Raw genomic sequence first — 13,196 nt, 5'->3', positions numbered from 1 at the left:
TTTATCTCACTTGGTTTATTTTCTAAACTTGTTTTTTCTTTTTGGGGGTAAGTTGCTTTAGAATTTACACTATACCTTTAAGTTAGAGCCTACCATCAAGTAATATTACCCCACTTCGTATATACTACAAATATATAACCATATACATTACTTTCAGTTCTTCTGCACTTTTGGTATTACTGTCATACATTTATTTTCACCTTTGTTATAAACCCAACAATAAATTGATATTACATTTCTTCAAAGTAATATTGTAAAATTTCTTGTAATATGACTTTAAAATTTTAAAATAAAAACATTCATTTACCTACATATCATAATTACCATTCTGACCCGTGCTCTCATTCAGATGTGTAGTTACACATTTCCATCTGGTATCATTGTCCTGCTGGAAGGACTTCTTTAACATATTTTGGAGCCACTGGTGACGAATTATTTTAGCTTTTGTATGTCTAAAAAACTACGTGAGGGGCACCTGGGTGGCTCAGTTGGTTAGGCGTTGGACTCTTGATATCGGCTCAGGTCATGATCTCAAGGATCCGAAGACAGAGCCCTGCCTTAGGCTCCACGCTCAGCACAGAGTCTGTTTGTCCCCCCTTTCTCCCTGCCTTGCACTCACTCTCTCATTATCTCTCTCTCTCTCTTAAATAAATAAAATCTCAAAAAAAAATTTTATCCATTGTTTTCTTGCCTTCATTGTTTCAGAACAAGTCTACTGTTATTGTCCCTCTGTACATAATGGTTCTTTTTACCCTGGCTACACTTAGATTTTTTTTTTTTTAAGTAATTTGACTATGATGTAGTTTGTTGTAGTTTTCTTCAGATTTCTCCTGCTTAGGTTTCACTAAGCTTCTCAAATCTGTGAGTTTCTGATTTTCATCAAAATTGGAAAAATTTTAGGCATTATTTCTTCATATAGTTTTTCTGTCCCCACACCTTTTAATGATTCCAATTTACATGAATATTAGGTAGCTTGCCACTTGATGTTGTCCCACGTCTCACCAACACCCCGTTTTTCTTCGTCTCTCAGGGTTTTTTTGGTTTCACTTAGTTTTTATTGCTAAGTCTGCAAGTACACTAATATTTTCTTCTGTAGCATCAGATATGCTATTAATCCCATGTAGTGCATTCTTTCATCTCAGATATTATAGTTTTCATTCATGGAAGTTCATTTTGTTTTTTTTTTATATCTTCCATGGCTCTCCTTAACATGTTTATTTTTAATTATAAAACAGAAAATAGAATTAAAAAATATATCTTAATATCCTATCCATTTAGTCTTCCATTTGAATTATTTCTAATTCAGCTTGGTTTCAATTGACTGAGTTTCCCCTTCACTATAGGTTGTGGATTACTGTTTCCATACCTACCTAGTAATTTTGATGGTATGTCAGGAATTTTTAATTTTATCTTGTTGATTTTTTGGGGGGGGGTTGTTAATTTTATCTTGTTGATTTTTTTCTGTTCCTGACTTTTGTTCTAGAACACAGTTATTTGGAAGAAGTTTAAGTTTTTTCATTTTGTTAGGCAGGACCACAGAAACCTTTAGACTAAGGATAATTTTTCCCCACTATCAAGGCAATGCCTTGTGTACTCTAACTGGGGGCCCAAGTTTATGGAGTTTTTCCCCACTCTGATTGGTGAGAACATAAAATGTTCCTGGCCCTATATGAGCCTTGGAGATTGAGTCCCTTACCCTTTTAGGTGGTTCTGGTATTGGTAGTCTCCTCACCCACATGTTCTGATCAGTTCTCAGTTGAAGACCAATATGGACCCTGTGGAGATCTACAGCACTTTCTCACTCTGTAGTGCAGTCCTTTGGCACTCTGCCCTGTGAACTCTAGATGGGATAGCCTGTATTTCTTCAACTCAGGGAGACTGCTGGACCCTGTCTGGGTTCCCCTCCCTATGGTATGTCCTAGAAACTCTCTATGCAGTAAGCTAAAAAACTGGTAGGACTTCTTTCATTTATTTCCCTGCCCTCAGGGATTACTGTCTGGTCATAACTGTTGTCCAGTGAAACTAGTCTTTCAAATATTTTGTCCAGATTATTTTAGTCGCTCAAAGGGTGAAGAAAGATCCATTCCCTCTTACTCTGGTTTGGTCAGAAGTAGATGTCTCTAATTACCCATTCAAACACAAAATTATATCAGAACCTGTTTTATACCAATAACTGTTCTTTGAGCTGGGAACACAGTAATGAACCTGATAGACAGCATATTTGTAATCATGGAACCTCTATTATATTGGCATCTTATAGCCAATAAACCAATAAACAAGCACATGTAGAAATACCTTAGATGGTTTAAGAGCTGTGAAGAAAATAAAAGATGTTATATGACAGACAGTGATGGGACAGGGAACTATTTTTGATAAGGTTGTCAACAAATCTGCTCTCAAGTGTGACATGTGAATGGATATATGAATGATGAAGAGTCAGCCATGCTAAGATCTGGCAGAAATACATTCCAGGCAGAGTGAAGTGCAAAAACAAAACAGCAAGGCTGGTCCCATAAACAAAAAACTCATTATTTGCTAGTTTGTCTTTTACTCTTTTACACACTTCTGTCTCTACTATGTGATGTGTAGAGTAAAAACTTGAAAGGTCGTTGACACGGTTTATTGTTGATCATGGACAGATGCCCAAAGCAAGTACTTTGTCCTACAGAAATTACTTTCAAGAACCTCACCAACTTAACATGATGCTGGATACTGGAGAAAACTTACATTGTTTCAATACTTTATTTTTTTAGACACATTTAATGTTCATGACAAAATTCAGGGAAAGGTATAGAGATTTCCCATATACCCCCCCCCCACACACACACACATGCATAACCTCTGCATTATCAATATCCCTCACCAGAGTGGTACATTTGTTATAATTGATGAACCTACCATGCCACATCATTATCACCCAAAGTCCACAGTTTGCATTTTCATTTATTTGTGGTATTGTATGGAGAAAAGTTTTTAAATTCTTCCCTGTTATAATCAGTCAGAGTAAACTAGGTTATATTGTGGTAACAAACAAGTAAAATCAAAACAAACAGCCCCCCAAAAATCCTTGCTCACACAGTGTATACTTCTCAGGTTGGGCAGAAGGGCACATCTTACTGTAATCACTCAAGGTCTCAGCTGACAAAAACTTCACCTTGACAGGTGATTTCATAACCACCTTTTTATTGGACAAGAATATATGGCAAATAACACACTGTCTTCAAAGGTTTCTGCCAAGAAGTGATACGTATTACTTCCACTCATATTCTGTTTATAAAAACAAATCATATTACCACATCTAACTTTGAAGTGGTGGAGAGGCACCATTTTTCCACATTCATGGAAAACAGAGAGCCAGCAATATTTGGTTACATTGCTAATGATGACCACACCCTCTAGCAAGGAATCTGTATACTCATGCCTTAATGAAACCAGAAATTTACCTTTCACTGTATTCAGCTTGAAAGCATTATTTACTGAATAGAAGATCAGGTATTAAGCATATACATACACTCCTTTATATTACATATTCCCTTTACTTCCTTCAAATTTCAATTGGTAAAGTAGTCTACTACTTTTCTTGCAAAAGAAAGAGTACAAAGGTGATGACTTACTATAAGAAAAGTTCCATCAGCTTTGAGAACAAATATCTACGCTTAAAAAGGCTATTTCTAACTTTTAAGACATAAAACATTTCTTTAGAAGGCAACATTTACAAGAAGGCAGTATTAGAATGTTTCAGGATTCTATTGTGAATTGAACTGCTTCAATGAGAATACACACCTAAGAGCAAAGACACACCGGATCTAGGGAATAATTAAGCATTGAAGTAGACAAAAAAAAAAAAAAAAGCTTTTTTTTTTTTTTTTAAGAACTTCTTTCAACTACTAGAATCCAGGTGTCTTTGCTTTTACTTCTCCCCAAGGGGGAAAAATTATACGTACTTGAATCTAGGAAACTAATTATGATGCAACATTTTGGAGCTTTTACATATGTTCAGAATATCTTTTACAGCTTTCTATCTTTGGATTTCTTTTCTACTTTAGATTCTTCTTGGGATGATGTTTCTTTTTTGCTTGACAATGGATATATCTCTCCTCACCTCACTCCAGGCTTTGGGTGGTTGTTTTAAATCTGTTCTTTTAAGGCCTTAGGGAGTAATACATATTTTTTCTTGGTACTCCTTTCCATGGGATTTCTTTTTGTAGCTTTTCCTCATCATAAGAAAAAGTGCAAGCAAAAACATTGAACTTGATTTAATTTAGACCTTTGGCCAAAGGAACAAAAGCAGGTAACGAACCTCATGAATGCTCTTCCCACTACACTCACCGAAGCTTTGGGGGGATTTTTCACAGAGTTTTAGCATTAAAGGATAATAATCAGGGTGCCTGGCTGGCTCAGTTGGTTAAGCGACTGCCTTCGGCTCAGGTCATGATCCTGGAGTCCCTGGATCGAGTCCCGCATCAGGCTCCCTGCTTGGCGAGGAGCCTGCTTCTCCCTCTAACCCTCCCCCCTCTCATGTACTCTCTCTCTCTCTCATTCTTGCTCTCTCAAATAAATAAATAAATCTTTAAAAAAAAAAAAGGATAATAATCATAAGCAGGGAGTCTTCTTATCTTGGAGATTATCCTAAACTTACTTCTAATTCAGCACAGATTCTAATGCAGCATAGACTGACACTGGCAACTGGGGTGAGGGGCAAGCTTTTGGTCATTAGTATCATAACTATTTCAGTATATTCCATAAAAAGTAGTACTTACAATGTAATTATGCTTTTGGCTCTTTTCTTAATAATCCAACTAGCATTGTCATGTTGGCTGATAAAAATACAGACACTAATACTAAACTTTAGGATTTAGAAAAGAACTGTTAGGAAGGAAATATTGTCTTCTAACTCAAGAAGGTTGATTATGTCCATGCACATTCATACATAAACTCTTGCACACACCCATGTAAGTACAGACTCTTTCTCCTTGTATGTAATCATGACCACCCACAGGGAATGGTCCTCAATACTTTGGTCATGCTCATTCAGTCACTCTCCTTCAAAAGCAGTTTCCAGAAGAATAGGTGCATTATAATGCTTCGTCCACCTCTTTCAGCTTCAAAACTAGTGCTTGTGAAAAGACCCTGTGATAGCTTGAATGACTCGAGGTCTGTAGAGACAGTCCCCAACTTACAATGGCTCAACTTACGATTTTTTAACTTTATGATGGTGCAAAAACAACATATATTCAGTAGAAACCATACTTTGAATTTTGAATTTGGATCTTTTCTTGGGCCAGTGATATGCAGTCTGACCCTCTCTCATGATGATGGTCAGCATCAGGGAGCCACAGCTCCCAGTCAGCCACACGACCACAAGGGTAAACAATCGATGCACTGATAACCATCCTGTACCCCTACAATCATTCTGTTTTTCACTTTCAGTACAGTATTCCATAAATTACATCAGATATTCAACACTCCATTTAAAAAGAGGTTTTTTGTTAGATAATTCTGCCCAACTATAGACTAATGTAAGCGTTCTAAGGTAGGGTTCTAAGGTACCCTTAAGTGCTCGCTTTGGCAGCACATATACTAAAATAAGGTACCCTTAAGGTAGGCTAGGATAAGCTATAATATTCTGTCGATTAAAATATATTAAATGCACCTTCAACTTACGATGAGTTTATTGGGATGTAACTCTACATAAAGTGAGGAAGATCTGTACTTAGTCACTACAAAAGAACCGCACTTTGGTCATGATGAGGAGGAAAAGTCTCCTCTATATGACTGCCTTGCTCATCCAATGGTGTGTGTGGCTGTGGAAAAGAATTTAGAACACCTTTTATTTGCTTTTCCTTTGTCCCAATTAACTAGGCAACTGTTTGTCCTCAGCTTATTCCAAAAGATCCATTTAAAAACTAAATCCCAAAAGCTGATTATTGCCAAAATATATTCTTCAATGTCAATCTTTGCTGTTGTGGTTGCCACCTCCTAATGATTCTGAAGAGCCAGAAGGGTGAATTTTTCTCATCAAAATATTGGGTAATAATTCCTAACAGGAGAGTATATGGCATTTAGAATTGTCTGTGATACAGTTGACCAAGAAATTCTAAGGATATCATTGTTTCAGGGAACATTTCAGACTGAAGAGGAATAAGGAAAAATGTCGCAGGTTAGAATACGTGGTTTTCATACAGTTTTGGTTTTAATTTTTAGAAAATTGGAGGGAAAACACACACCACCCCCCACCCGCAACAGGTATAAGACAACTAAGCCTTCGTTTGTCACAAATAGCTTCATCTCTTCAAGTCATAGATATATTTTTATGCCAGAACAATCCCTAGCTGGTTTGTTAACTTTGTAGCTTTTTAGAAGTATGAATATAAGCCAACTGGGTCATTATATTAATATGATCACTGAACTAGGAGTCACGTCTCTAAGGCTTAGTAACTGTGAGACATAGATATTAGGAGCACTCTCTCTCCCAACCCCACCACACACACACACACACACACACACACACACTTCCTTATCATTAGCCAAATGGTCTTAATGAACTATTTGTATCACAAGCTTATGGTAAGAATCAAACACAATGATGTATACCAAAGCTTTATAAACATCATTATAAATACTACCAAAGGACATGACAAATATTACTATTAGTATTATGAAAAGAAATAACATGCAAATTCTTTTATTAAGAGAACCATTTTCACATTGAAATAAGCTGTATGAATAACCTTAAAGTACTTTCAACTAAATCTGAGGGAATCTGAGGGAACTAACTAATAATAAGTACTGCTATAGTATACAGCCTGGGCAAGGGCCAGGGTTAGAAAGAATTAGGCCATCCCACTCTATCAACAATAACTAAGAATAGTTATTTGAACAGTTACTTGCACTTTTTTTTCAATTAACATGTGTTAATCATAAAAATAAACCGAATATTTTAATAGTTCTATTGTTTGGTTTTTCAAAACTTAGCTGAAATCTTTCTCTGCATTCAGTTCAATGTATAATAATCTGTCAATATGAGAACAGTTGGGATCGATAGTATCAAAATATTTTATCAGCTCTATTCAGTTTGACTTCTATCCACATGTATGTGTGCTTGTGTGTTGTGTGGGTTATGATATAAAATATAAATCCTGACTCCAAACTGCAAGTCACTGCAAATTTTATCTGGGAATTTATAACAAATATATCATTCTGTCGGTCTATTTTGGTTGTACTTATATCATATTAACTGGAATTAATTCTCCTTTCTTCTTATTTGAAAAGGAGAGGTAATTTCACCAAGTCTTATTTTTCTTATTCAATTAAACATTTTAATAGATATCTACTATGTCTCAGGGACTATGTAAAGTGATGAAGATGCAAAGACAAATATGATAGAATGTCTGCCTTTAATGAGGCTCAAATCAAGAAATAAACAGATATACCAAATAGTTATTGATAGGAAGGTAGGGGGTCAAACTTCCAGCTTGGTCAATGCTCTTTCGTTTTTATTAGTAACAATGTCAGATTATTTACATTCTCCATTTTCAGGGGCAATTAATATAGGTCTTTAAATGATTAAAATTTTTCCCAAGACAGGGAAAAATTCCCAGGACAGCGCCTGGCTGGCTCAGTTGGAAGAGCATATGACTCTTGATCTCAGGGTCATGAGTTCAAGCCCCACATTGGATGTAGAGATTACTTAAAAAATAAAACTTAAAAAAAATTTCTTGGGACTCAATTGGAGAAAAATGGTTATCTTGGGGAGGCAGGAAAAATATGTATCACCAGGGAGCAGAAAAAAGGAAATACTTTGTCTCTTTTTTTTCCCTCCATTTCACTCTGTGTTCATTTTCTGCCTCACTCTCTTCTTTCTTTCACTACTGATGGCTCATACTCTCCTCTTTTGTTTATTCACCCACCAATATTTATTGGGCTTTCGTCTGTGGGGTAAGAGTGATGGACTAGGGAGAAAAGGTCTTTAACCTGTAGTAAGCTCTTGGGGCATAGGGTAGGTACATAAATTAGCTAACAGCACGGACGCTAGTGTGAGGCTTAAGTTTGATTCCTACCTCTACCACTTAGCAGCTGTATGAGTCTGGGCAAGTTATTTAACCTCTCTGTGCCTTAATATCCTCATCTAGAATACAAGGGTTATTATAGCAACTACTTACAAGAGCTATGACAATGTTGAAACTCTGCTTCTGGAAAGGAGCAATGGTTAAAAAGGCTCCCCCATCCTTTCATGTTCTGAGAAATCGCTAATTCCAAAGGATCATGCTGCCCTCTAGATTCTGAGGTCACACTCAACTCCATCCTTCCTCATGACTCCCATAAGGTTCCCAGATGACCCCCTTTTCTACTTGGATCAACCGTCTGTTGATCTCTCTATAAAGAAATTCATAATTTATAGAGATTTTATTTCTGTTGGATAAAGGGGACAGAGAATCTAGTTTGTTATTCTTCCCTGGTTGTCTATTTTGAGTTTAAATAAATTAAGAATTTAAAGAGACCAGGTCTTTGAAATGGGCCTGTGAATTTTGTATTTGTGTATGCTTGACTCATGACTCATGACTGAAATTTTGGAACTAGAACTATAAACTTTCTGTATCAGTCTTGTATTAGGGCTTTTTCCTTTTGTAATTTAGGAAAGTCTTTCCCTTTAATTATGTGAATATGTCATATTTTCCTATTTCTGGATAGCATGAATCAATTAAATTTGAAATCCCTTATGTTAAAGGAGCTCTAGTGTGGTTGGCAAAGAGATAAATAAGTATTTATATAATTGGCCATCCCCATATTTCAGAAATTAAAGAAATTGAATTTTAAATAATTTTAATGTGAAAAAGATATTCTTATAGAAACTCAGAAACATTTTAAGAATTCATATTCACATACTTAGGTAAAGCTTCAGCAAATAAAACTGGTTTTTTTGTTTTTTTTGTTTTTTTTTTTTAAAGATTTTATTTATTTATTTGAGAGAGAGAGACTGAGAGAGAGAGCACATGAGAGGGGGGAGGGTCAGAGGGAGAAGCAGACTCCCCGCTGAGCAGGAGCCCGATGCGGGACTCGATCCAGGGACTCCAGGATCATGACCTGAGCTGGAGGCAGTCGCTTAACCAACTGAGCCACCCAGGCGCCCCCAAGTAAAACTAGTTTAATAATTTTGGTTTAATACAAAGAACTATATTTTATCTGAGTTATCAGTGTTATCAGTATAATGTGAATACACATTTTTATTCTACTTGAGTATGTTCTTTCTAAACATGTTTACTGATCAAATGAGATAGCATTATTTCTTACAAAATATGATTATGAAAATTTTAAATCTGGTTTTAACCAAATTGAATCATTACTCTGACAAACTTTATTTAAATAGTAATTTTTTGTAGCATGTAAGGTTAAAGATAATTTCCAAATGTTTAGGTAATTTAAAATCTTGGACTGCTGCAAATTGAGCTCATTAATAAATATTCATTAAATAGATAATTTTTAAGAATACTGTAACATTAGGGCGCCTGGGTGGCTCAGTTGGTTAAGCGACTGCCTTCGGCTCAGGTCATGATCCTGGAGTCCTGGGATCGAGTCCCACATCGGGCTCCCTGCTCAGCAGGGAGTCTGCTTCTCCCTCTGACCCTCCCCCCTCTCATGCTCTCTATCTCATTCTCTCTCTCAAATAAATAAATAAAATCTTTTAAAAAAAAAAGAATACTGTAACATTAGTTACAAAGCATAACTTTAAGTTTATATAATTGTTTTTCTCTTATATTTAAGAGATACAGAAATATTAAGAGATATATTTAATGGTACAGAGAGGCTCTATATATTTGTGTCTGTTAATGAATGTGTTCATTTTGGCCATTTTGAGAAATCGTACTCTAAGAGTATGGGTTCTTTTAAGATAAAAAAGACAGTAGATTTGTCTTAAAGTAAAATGACTGATTATTTCAGAATAAGACGGAGGAAAGTTTAAGAAAAAACCTGAATGGATATAGAAAACTGTAGAAAGTTCATGAAAATGGAATTTTATTTGTATTGGTCAATTCTAGCTAAGGTTTATATAATGGGTTTATTTATAATATTTTCAAAAAGAGTTTATGTTTACATTTTTCTTAGAGTATTGGTTTCTCTAAGAGGTTGTAAAAGGTTTTCTTTTACCGTCTAAGTAATCTGCCTTAAAGGCAAAAATTCTGTGTCTTATAAGAAAAAGTTCCCATGCTTCATGTTAACTTTGCCCTGTCCTTGATTAAGATTACCAAGACTTCTCAATTTCTAAAAAACTAAGGTTGTTACCTCCTGTGTTTACTTAAAAAAAAATCTTTTTAAAGATTTTACTTATCCATTTGATAGAGCGTGCTTGCGCACACATGTGAGTGGGGGGAGGGGTAGAGGGACAAGCAGACTCCCGCTGAGCACAGAGCCCAACATGGGCCTCATTCCCATGACCTTGGGATCATGATCTAAGCTGAAGTCAAACACTTAACCAACTGAGCAACCCAGGCGCCCCACTTTTAAACTTCTTTATTGCCATCTTGATTAAATAGGAAATCAAGGATTATTTCTCAGTAACCCAATAAGATCCCACCTTAATCAAATCTCCTGACAACTTTTGATATTTCCCCTTTGTAAAAATCAAAACCTAAATGGCATCTTTTGCACTTACGACTGTCTTTGAGACAAATATGGAGGGCAATATGACAGGAACGGGCAGGATCCTTCTCTAGATGGAGAACTCAGGAGAGCCATTCCATGGTGCCACTTGCCCACATACACTCTAACAGAGGTCAGCCTACTTGGTTTCAACAGCAGGTTAAAGAAGCCATTGCCTAGTGCTCCCAAACAATGTCAATTTCCCACTCTACTTATCACATCTCCTTAAATTATCTATAGGGTTTTCAGGAAAATGAATGTCTGTTGTACTTTGAAATATTTTTCTCCATCTGTATAATACTCTCCCCTTCCTTTTCTCCTTTGTGAACCCTAAGGTGCTCATCCCAAGATGTGGGATGCTAGAGTGCTTTATTCCCTGCATATTTGCATGGCCCTCTCCCTGTTTTTCTTCAGTTTCTATTTAACCTTTATCTTATTAGATCTTGCCCAACAATCTACATAAAATGACAATTCCTCCTTCTACGTGACCCTTCCCCCACCATGCATACATACACTGTCTATCCCCTAACCCTATTTTATCTTCATATACTTACCACCAAATTACATGTTATATATGTATTTGTTTTATGCTTATTCTTGGATTCCCACCACTAGAATGTAAGCTCTTTGTAGCAGGGGATGGCTTTTCTCAATTTTGGTCCCTTCTAGATGTCTAGCTTTTAGAATAGAGATTGGCAAATTATAAGCGTTCAATAAATATTGGTTAAATATATAGATGCATTTATCAACTCCTCATCAAAGGATAATATACTGGAGAACTTCATATAAGTACACTAAACACAACTCTTGCCTTCAGTGAAGAAGTGGAAGAGAGTAAAAATAAAATTCAGCGTTCAGAGGACCAAATCTGGAGAGGTAAAGAAAGGTACCATAGTTGCACAAGTGTGGGAAGCAGGAGCATCAAGGATGTGCAGAAATGAGATAGAAATAGTAGGGATAATGTTGCAGATTTGGGTAATAGTGTAAACATGGTACAAAAAAAGCCTGGCTATTCTTTTGCTAGAGGCTGAATATAACCACCCTCCAAATTCATAGGTTGAAATCCTAATCTCCAATGTATTAGTATTTGGAGACAAGCACTTTGGGAGATGATCAGGTCATGAGGGTGGAGCCATGAATGGGATCAGTGCCCTTGTAAAAGAAGCCCTAAATAGCTCCCTGACTCCTTCCACCATGTGAAGACACAGAGAAAAGGGTCATCTGTAAACCAGGAAGTGAGCCAACACCAGACACTGAAACTGCTGGTACTATGATCTTGAACTCCCTGACCTATAGAACCTAACAAATAAATGTTTGTTGTTTATAAACATAAAGGAAAAAACACTCCTGTGTGTTTCTCCTTTACTACTCACATATAACACTTTACTTCTGGTATTTCTGGTTGCCCACACAGGAGATTTTCCACACATCAAGCAATTCTGCAACACCAGCTGGGTGCTTCTGACCTACTGGCTATAAACCATAGGTTCCTAGTACCTCCTTCTCAGGATTTGCTAGAGCAGCCCATAGAACTCAGAGAAACATTTTACTTACTACATCACTTGTTTATTATAAAAAGATACAACTTAGAAATAACCAGAGGCAAAAGGTGTATAGGTAAAGGTATCCACTTCCTCAACACCTCCCACCACTTATTCACCAACCTGGAAACTATCCAAACCTTATCGGGATCCCAAGTATTGAGACTCCTATGGAGGCTTCATCATGTAAGAATGATCAATTATTCCTGCATTTCTACTCCCTCTGCTCTCTTTGGAAAATGGGATGGGTGGGGCTGAAAGTTCCAAGCTTCTAATCATGGCTTGAACTTTCTGGTGACCAGCTGCTATCGGGGGGTCCACTGAGAGATGCCTTGTTAGAACATAAGACACTCCTATCACCCAGGAAATTCCAAGGGATTTAGGAGCTCTGTGTCAGGACCTAAAGTCAAAGACCACAAAAAAGACCAAAGTAAAAGACAACAAAAGATGCTGCTAGTGTTCCTATCATTTAGGAAATTCCAACAGCTTTAAGAGCTCTGTGCCAGTAACCCCAGATAGAGACCAATATATATTTTTTCTATTATTCCACAATACTCCACTCAGTCTATGATATTTTCTTATAGCAGCCTGGATGGACTAAGACACTTTCATTTGCTTACTGAATATTTATTATATACCCACCACTGTGGTAAGCTTTGGGACAAAAGAGGGGGGAGGATGAAACCCACCCTTGATGATTTCATGGACAGTGAGAAAAACGAACATGGAAATAAATGTTTACGATTTAGTGATAGGTGCTTCAGTAGATTGTAACAAAGAGTGCATTTTACAATCAAAATACCTTACAATAGAATTCCCTCCTAGGGACAACCTGACTTTGGGAAGTTATCTTGAGAAGCTGCTCAGGGTAGAAGGGAAGAAGCTGAAGACGTGGGTACCAACAGAAAGCAAGACAGCAAAAATTAGTGGAGAAACTGCATCTTATGAGACCAGAAAGGAAACTGGTTATGCTTCTGAGAGAGGTAGGAGGAGAGAAGAGATGATAGGCTTTGAAAG

Source organism: Leptonychotes weddellii, chromosome 11 (genome assembly GCF_054177405.1).
Source record: "Leptonychotes weddellii isolate Sample4059 chromosome 11, ASM5417740v2, whole genome shotgun sequence".
In the NCBI taxonomy this organism is placed as follows: Eukaryota; Metazoa; Chordata; class Mammalia; order Carnivora; family Phocidae; genus Leptonychotes; species Leptonychotes weddellii.
This window is presented reverse-complemented; position numbering follows the sequence as displayed.